The sequence below is a fragment of the Calidris pugnax genome, unplaced genomic scaffold (assembly GCF_001431845.1).
Source record: "Calidris pugnax isolate Ruff unplaced genomic scaffold, ASM143184v1 scaffold103, whole genome shotgun sequence".
In the NCBI taxonomy this organism is placed as follows: Eukaryota; Metazoa; Chordata; class Aves; order Charadriiformes; family Scolopacidae; genus Calidris; species Calidris pugnax.
In genome coordinates this window covers 6600629-6609125 of record NW_015090990.1, presented here as the reverse complement: position 1 = coordinate 6609125, position 8497 = coordinate 6600629, and the positions used below count along the sequence as shown (strand labels likewise).

Sequence of the window (8497 nt, the reverse complement as noted above, 5' to 3'; positions counted from 1 at the left end):
GGGGCGGGGTGGGGGGACCGGCTGTGGAGCGGAGCCGGGGAGAGGAGGGGAGGCGGCCCCCGGGAGCGACCGGTGGCCCCGCAGCCGCGGAGACATCGCCTACCTACCTGTGGCATGGGAGAAGTGAGTATTTTCTTTCCGCCCTCTTCTTCGCCGGGTTTTGCCCGCAGTTTGCCCTCAGCTGCCGCTTGCCAGCCCCTCTGCCCTCCTCTGCCTCGCCTGGCCTCGCCCTGCAGGACGGCAGGAGCGCTGAGTAAAAAGCAGGTACTGTACTCGGTTGCTTCCCTTCTCCTTCTATTGCTTTTCTTTCCCCATCACCGTGGTGTCTGCTTTTTTGCGTTTTTCTTTCTTTCTTTCTTTTTTTTTTTTTAAACTGGCGTTAGCCTTCGAGGACGTCTTTTACCGGCAAATCTCAGGTTCTCCTACTCTCTACCTTGTAAATGCTCCCCTCTACACCCACTGAGGGAAGAAAATTCAGCTCGCACCAAACTACGTCTCAGGTCCTACTTGGTACCTCTGAGGCAACAAAGAAAAGGTGCTCTCCTTAATCTTCCGTGGAAGATAGTTTGCGGCTATGGCTGGGGAGCGGGATGAGCTCTAGATGGAGGATTTTCCTCTGTGCCATCATGTCCCCTTGGTTGCTAAGCAGTGGTGACCACATCTGTAGAAAGATGGAAGAAGTGCGCAGAGGAGAGAGAGCAACAGGAGAGGCTGGGAAGAACAGCATGTCCTCATCTCGGGCAGCCTTATCTGCTGGCTGTTTGTGTAGAAAGTAAAAACCTGATGCATAAATTGTTCTTATGTGCCTTGTTACCTTAACTCTAAGCTTCTCGCATCCCGTCTTGTATTCCGCATAGAGCAGTTATTTTGTTGATCCAAATTGGTTTGTTGTGACTTTTATGCAAGGAGTAGTAATTTAGAAAAGCATGCTTTATGCTTTCCACACAAGTGGTAATGCTTCAACCTCAAAAAATCTTGGTAGGAGAACAAATGATGCGACGGCTCGGGGGGGGGGGCACCTCCTTTAGTAAAATAACTCTTACAAAACACCTCTTCTCGCACTGAGCTGCAGCGATCGACAGAGAAAAAAAAAAAACAAAACAAAACCAAAAAGAACCGCCGCACCGGGGCTCGGCCGCACCCTCCGGTCCCGCCCGTCCCGCGGCCTCCGCCAGGGGGCGCTGAGGTGGGCGGGCGCGGCTCCCGGGGCGGGGTGGGGGGACCGGCTGTGGAGCGGAGCCGGGGAGAGGAGGGGAGGCGGCCCCCGGGAGCGACCGGTGGCCCCGCAGCCGCGGAGACATCGCCTACCTACCTGTGGCATGGGAGAAGTGAGTATTTTCTTTCCGCCCTCTTCTTCGCCGGGTTTTGCCCGCAGTTTGCCCTCAGCTGCCGCTTGCCAGCCCCTCTGCCCTCCTCTGCCTCGCCTGGCCTCGCCCTGCAGGACGGCAGGAGCGCTGAGTAAAAAGCAGGTACTGTACTCGGTTGCTTCCCTTCTCCTTCTATTGCTTTTCTTTCCCCATCACCGTGGTGTCTGCTTTTTTGCGTTTTTCTTTCTTTCTTTCTTTTTTTTTTTTTAAACTGGCGTTAGCCTTCGAGGACGTCTTTTACCGGCAAATCTCAGGTTCTCCTACTCTCTACCTTGTAAATGCTCCCCTCTACACCCACTGAGGGAAGAAAATTCAGCTCGCACCAAACTACGTCTCAGGTCCTACTTGGTACCTCTGAGGCAACAAAGAAAAGGTGCTCTCCTTAATCTTCCGTGGAAGATAGTTTGCGGCTATGGCTGGGGAGCGGGATGAGCTCTAGATGGAGGATTTTCCTCTGTGCCATCATGTCCCCTTGGTTGCTAAGCAGTGGTGACCACATCTGTAGAAAGATGGAAGAAGTGCGCAGAGGAGAGAGAGCAACAGGAGAGGCTGGGAAGAACAGCATGTCCTCATCTCGGGCAGCCTTATCTGCTGGCTGTTTGTGTAGAAAGTAAAAACCTGATGCATAAATTGTTCTTATGTGCCTTGTTACCTTAACTCTAAGCTTCTCGCATCCCGTCTTGTATTCCGCATAGAGCAGTTATTTTGTTGATCCAAATTGGTTTGTTGTGACTTTTATGCAAGGAGTAGTAATTTAGAAAAGCATGCTTTATGCTTTCCACACAAGTGGTAATGCTTCAACCTCAAAAAATCTTGGTAGGAGAACAAATGATGGGAGCAACCCTTATACAAAAAGTACATGGTTGATTTATGAAAAGTCATGCAGTGGGAAGTTTTTCATCAAGAAAATTAATTCCAGTATGCTTTTCCTCTGTGTGTATTGAGATTTTGCCATTTAACCTGAGGGCTCCGGGCTATATAATGTTTCTTTGTTACCAAAATGTCTCATTGTTTCTGGAATATATTAAAAAGACTCTAATTTGAGTGGGATGCAAAAAACAAAATTAAGTAGTGGAAAGGCAAATTTGACATACATACGCACCCCCCCAGTTGAGCTTGTTTTAGAGCAAATATATGTGCGGGAGTTAGTGACAAAAAAAACCCTAAAAATTTAGTATTTCTTAGGCTGAGTTACTGTAATGACATGTTTGTAGTTCGATGCATAACGTGTGAATTTTCCTATATAATGTCCTGACGCTGCTGTTTTGATGTCCGTAGTGAGTGTGTGGGGAAACATCCTATAGCTTCTAAGTGGACCGAATATCTACTTTGTGTTAGAACCTGATCAGTTGCTGCGTCGTCGTCGTTGTGTGCCAAGCGCAGCCGTTACAGGTGAAGAGGAGAATCCCTGCTGTGTGTTGGCTGTTCTCCCTGCGAGCAGCCCGGCGGGTGCTGCTGGAGAAGGGTGTGTCGGGGTGGGAAGCAGAGCCCTGCTGGGCACCCCACGCTCAGGATGGGGGTGCTGGGAGCCGTGCACAGGCGGCTGCAGGATTTGCCAAGGGCCCAGCTGGCCCTTAGCCAGTACAAGGGGTTTGGCGTCATCTTCACGCACCCTCTGTCCCTGTCACCTGTCTGTGCTCGGGATTCAAGAGGATAGTTTCATCTAGTCTCGTAGGTTTTTTTCTTCTTTCTTACATATTTTTAAAAATACTGTGTTTTTTTTTAAATGGTCTTCTAAAGGTGTCTTTAGCTGAAGTTTATACCGTCACAGATTTGATGACAATACACGATTTGTATAAATCTTAGGCATTGATAAATACTTTCATATTATTCCTAAGAGACGCAAAAGCAAACATTTCCCCTTTCATGTTTAAAACATTATTCAGTGTTTGGATCTGAAGTTCAACAGAGAGAAATGGAAATGAGCGAAACAGTTTGTTGATTTTAAATACACACATTAAAAAAGATGCAAAGTGCAGGTAAACAGTATGAGACTGTGAACTAATTCCTGGGCTTTTAAGCAGATTTTGTTAATCTAAGGTTTTATTACCAGCAGTACAATATAGATATGGACAGGTTTTGCCTTCAGTATTTTATTTTAAAACTCATTTCTCTTGTTTGAGGCAAAGATGAAGCTTTGAAGTAATGCTGAAAAGATAAATACTTTAGCTTTCTTCATATAAGCGAATCTAATTTATTGTTAATACATACTTACTACTAATAAGCAGTGATAGCATGTGGAAGACATTCCACCTTGTTCCAGTCCAAAGAAACACACTGTGCCTAGTTGCAATCTCTTAAGCCCGTAGGTCCTCGTTTAATTGTTTTATAGGGACAGTGAGTCGGATGCCTTCTGCAGCATGTCCTTTGGGATGGCACATGTGCAGACAATCCAGAACACATGGAGAGAAAACTGGTATAATTTAATAATCAAAAAGATTTTTCCCTTCTGTAATAAGGGAAATAAATTGTAAACTCAGCCCAGGACAAAGATGTATTTATCAATAATAATCACAGATGTCACGCTCCTTAGAGAGTTGAGTCATTCCAAACATTGAGTGGTTGTGCTGGTTGACGCACTTGTGTCCAAAGCACATTGGTCTATTACCAGGGAAGATTTCCCATTAATTGTCTTGTTCCTTTTATTTAGGTTTTTGCCACTGTTAACTAGTTGATTTCCAGATAGGAGATAAATCCTTTCTCACATTTCTAAATCCAGCTTGTATTTTCCCATGCAATGTAATATATTTTTGTATAAATAGTTTTCTTAAAGTCTTGGAAGAAATCCACTGTAGAAATTTAGTAGCAAAGCAGAAGTTTAAAAGAAAAATTAAACCATCTTGCATGCAGTTGTTGCATTCCAGGGGAAAAAAAGCCACAACAGAGATTTTAATATATGTTCATATGTGAACAGATAAGTTTAATACAGTTATTTCCAGAGAAGTTCTGTCAAGTCCTCTGTCAAGATCAGACTCTTTCTTTGAAAATCACACTATGAGTCAATTTCTCTTGCAGTTCAAAAAGCTAAGTAAGGGAAAATAACAACAGTGCTGCAGCAAGCTGCTGTGAGTATGTGCGCTTTTGTGATATATTTGTGACAGATATTAATTGGGAGTCCCTCCTGTGTCTACACATTTAGCTGATCCTCTTGTGTTGCTATTTTGTTGATGAGATTATTGATGTATTGGAGTAGTTTGTTTTTCTTTTAGCCTGAAATGGTATTTTTCTCAGATGATGCATTTTCAGAATCATTATTCAACATTATCTGAACTTTTTGTACATAAAATTCTTATCTAAAATTGCTATGTCTTAGCCAGAGTGGCCTATGTAGCCGAGCGACATAGTGTCCCTTGGGTCCCTTGCAGGGGTCCCTGGTTCTGTAGATGGGCTGGAGCATATATTCTGTACCTGCTGGGGCTGGAGCATATATTCTGTAGCTGCTGTTGCTGTCTGTGGGGGCCGGCAGCGCTGGGGTGCCACAGGGGCTGGTGCTATGCCCCGTGTATGCCAGGGTGTAGAGATCTGATGCCATTTATGCTGCACCCAAAGCAGTGGCAGGCAGGTTCTGGTCTCTCGTGTGGGTACCCCTGAGAGACCGCCAAGTCTTGCTGCCTGAGTTCCTGGAAAAAGCTGGGCAAGCCCTTTGCGTGTGACGTGCTGTTTGGCTTTGTGTCTGGACAACTGTGATTTACAGCACAGATTGTCCTGGTATGAAAATGAGTAGATAATACAGTGAGAAGATATTGTTGAGGAAAAATAACCAAATAGCAAACTTCACCATACTTTTATAGATGTCAATTTATCTTGCTACAATGTCCTTGACAAGGGGTTTTTTTGTGCCTTAATTATGCAGCTTGAAATCCTACTGTGTTCATTAATATATCTCCAGGTTTCCTGAATATATCATGTATGTCTTGGAATATTTAAAGCATCCTTGAAAAGTGTTTTGCCCAAGTATTTTTACGTATGTGCATAAATAACTTCTAGATGGGTGGATAGACTATAACAGCTTATATAAAGGCTGCGTCCTCCCCTTCCTACTACCTTGGTTAGGTGCAGTTGTGCAGGTCTCATGCTGGCAGTTTAATTGCATGTGTGAGAGGAAATGTTTGATATTTGGTCGGATGGCATCTGGGAAGGAGCGTTGTGTTTCGAGTACCCAAATGCGTAATTGATATTTGTGTACTTCTTTGCCACCTGGCTCGATCAACTAACATGAAAATACTTTGTAAATGTGAGAAATGTGAGAAATTCCGAGCTGCTGGGCAGCCAGTGAGGAAATGTTTGTTTTGGAGGTCTGCCACTGGAGCTTCTTTGCCCTAAATCCATCAGTGGCGTCTCTGGTACCTGCTGCCTGGGAGCTGCGTGTTTCCTCAGCAATGAGGTTGTGGTTGGCCAGCAAGTGGTGTGTTTTCCTGTGCTTGCACAGCTCTCTTAGCCTCCGTCCTGATTCTATCTGGGAACCCTGCCCTTACAACAAGGGTTATTTTCAAGCAGAAAACCTCAAAGAAATTGAAATAAATGTAATGATTTGAAGATACGCAGTACCTTCAGAGTTTTTAATGTATACAACTGGATTAATTGGTACAGGCAGAGGCAAGCACTTACAATATATTGTGTAGTTAGCCTTATAAAGGCTTTGCAGCGTTTCGTTGACAAACTTCTGGTTTGCTACAAGCTTTACTGGATTTATTTATCTTGTACACAAGGTGTTTTGAAATTATTTTCTTTTCCTAACTAAATAGTTGGTGGGGGAAGAGGAGGGTTCAGGAGCTGAAATTACCAGATAGAGTACCTCCTGTGTTGGTTGTCTTTGACATAGGGGTGAACTGGGGAAAGAGAAAGGAGACAGTGGGGCTCTAAAAACAGTCACAGTGAGGTCATACTTACTGAGGAAAATAATATGTGGAGGCACTGCTTGGGTAAACATGGCTATAGGAAGAACAGCGAGGATGAAGGAACTTCATATTTTGAGTCATCTGATGTTAAGGGTGCCACGAAGGTGGCTGCCTTCCTTACCAATCCATCAAAACCTGAAAGATCTCTATTTAAAACAGAGACCTCGGGTTCAGCAGAGTCACAGGAATCTTGTCTGGGAAAAGAGTGACTTACTGGGTAGGAGACACTGATTTTCATGGTGTAATCGATTTTTCCTTCTCTCAGTAAAAAATACAATTCCTTTTCTACTACAGTACTTCTGTCTTGGGACTTGGACTCCAACTTTTGTGTAGAGCAGTGGTGGTTGGTGGGTTGTGTTAAATTTCTGTTAAAGGACATAAGATAGTAGTTTGCTTGACCTCTGCCTGCAGTCAGTCCTGTCACTGTTGGATTCAAAATTATTAATCAATACAGCCTGCTTTTCTTATGAAGTCTGTGCCTGAGATTCCAAGGGATTTGACTACCTTACATAGTGGACCACTGTGTTAGGTAATTTTGAGCTCTATATTTCATACCACATTTATTAAGAAAAATATGTGGATTGACTTATATTTGGATTCAATAACAGATGCTAATTCTCAGAAGCTTATTTTTCTGTTTGCAGCCTGATGTATTTTTAAGAAGGATTGACTGTATTTTCCCATGTTAAGAAGAGCATACAGCTCTTTACAAAAAGAGATGTCAACTTACTCTTAAGTTACATCATTAATAACATGACCTTAGTTTTAGGTGGGAAAAGATATTTCAGAATTAGAGTGACACATTGGAGGACTTTTAAAGAATATGTAAGTAAGCAAAACCAATGAGAACTGTTATGGTTTTTTACCTTTATAATCTTAAAGACGCAATTTTATTGTATGTCCTTCAACTGATGTATCCATTTTCAGTTCTTTTATGTAAAATGAAGCCTGTCATAGAAAGGACATGATTTAAAGCTTTCAGTGTAGTTGTTAATACTTAATGATGTTTCAGAGATTATATTTAATGATATTTTGTAGCAGTTTCTGTGGCTTAAAAAAGATTATTTTGTTAATTAGATTTAATAAATTGAATGAAAGAAGAGTCCATTTGTCTGGAGAACCAAATAGCCATGATCACTTATTTTGTCTTTCTTTCCTTCACTTTCCTTCCATCTCCTGATCCCTAGAGGCGTATTTTATTTTCATTGTTCTGCATCTTTGTCCTTTCACTGAATTCAAGCAGAGTTCTTTTCTTCCATGTAGTGGTGATGTGCTACTTCATGGATGATGAAAAGTAATCAAATAATGACTTCCAGAAGCTTTGCTGCACTAAGTAAATAGAGATTGAATTTGTGATGATCTACACTTATTCACAAAAGTATTTGCATTTATTTTATTTCTAAATAATCACGGTGATTTTCTATTTAAGGGTAAGACACGTACTGTTCTCATGAAATGTGCACCAACATGTCTGAGATAGCAGAGAAGTTCAGAATCTTGAAATGGACTTTAGTGAGGTGCTACAAAACTAAGAGTGTCTCTTGTTTGTTTTTTTCTGTTGGTAGTTGATTCAATTCTTGATGAAGTCTTTAGACACTTGCTTTCTGAGAAGTTTTATCTATGATGAAAAGAGAGTGCAGCAATTATTGTAGCCTTCTGCTTTTCCACCTTTTTGTTTTGTGAATTCTAAAAACTTTCTAGAGCCTTTCAGAAATACTGTTTTTTCTAGATTGTTGTAAACTACTCGCTTTCTGCTATATAATGCTTTACTTACTTTTTGTGGATTTCTTTGGGTTGGACACAGCAGCAAATGGACCAGTGGCCCACAAGATTCAAACAGTTACCTAATAATTTAAAGGCATGTAGAGCGTGAGAGAGTGTTTCTATTAATAAAAAAAAATAATATGATTTGACCACTCTAAGATGGAATAGGAATTACTTTAAGATTAAGTAGTACTCTATGGATATGCTGAACAATTGTCTTAGAATTTTGTTGAGGGACATATATATAGAAGTAGGGTGTTCTGCCCTGAAACCAAAGTCACTCTATTCTAGAAATTTATCTCAAGTTTTTATATTGTAAAGTGGTTTTTAGGATTTGTGTTTTGGGGCATGGAGTTTTTTTGTGGTTTGATTTTTTTTTTTTTTTTTTTTTTTTTTTTGGTTTTTTGGTGGTAAAAAAAAAAAAAAAAAAAAAAAAAAAAAAAAAGTTCTAGGAAAAATATTAAACCC

The 8497-nt window shown here is 41.7% G+C and overlaps 1 protein-coding gene across 1 annotated transcript in view; it reads left to right on the top strand.

Annotated features, from left to right (window-relative positions):
• LOC106895136 (sodium channel protein type 2 subunit alpha-like) overlaps positions 1-8497 on the top strand; it is a 77240-nt gene that overhangs the window by 3927 nt on the left and 64816 nt on the right. The gene's annotated exons all lie outside the window — the stretch shown is intronic.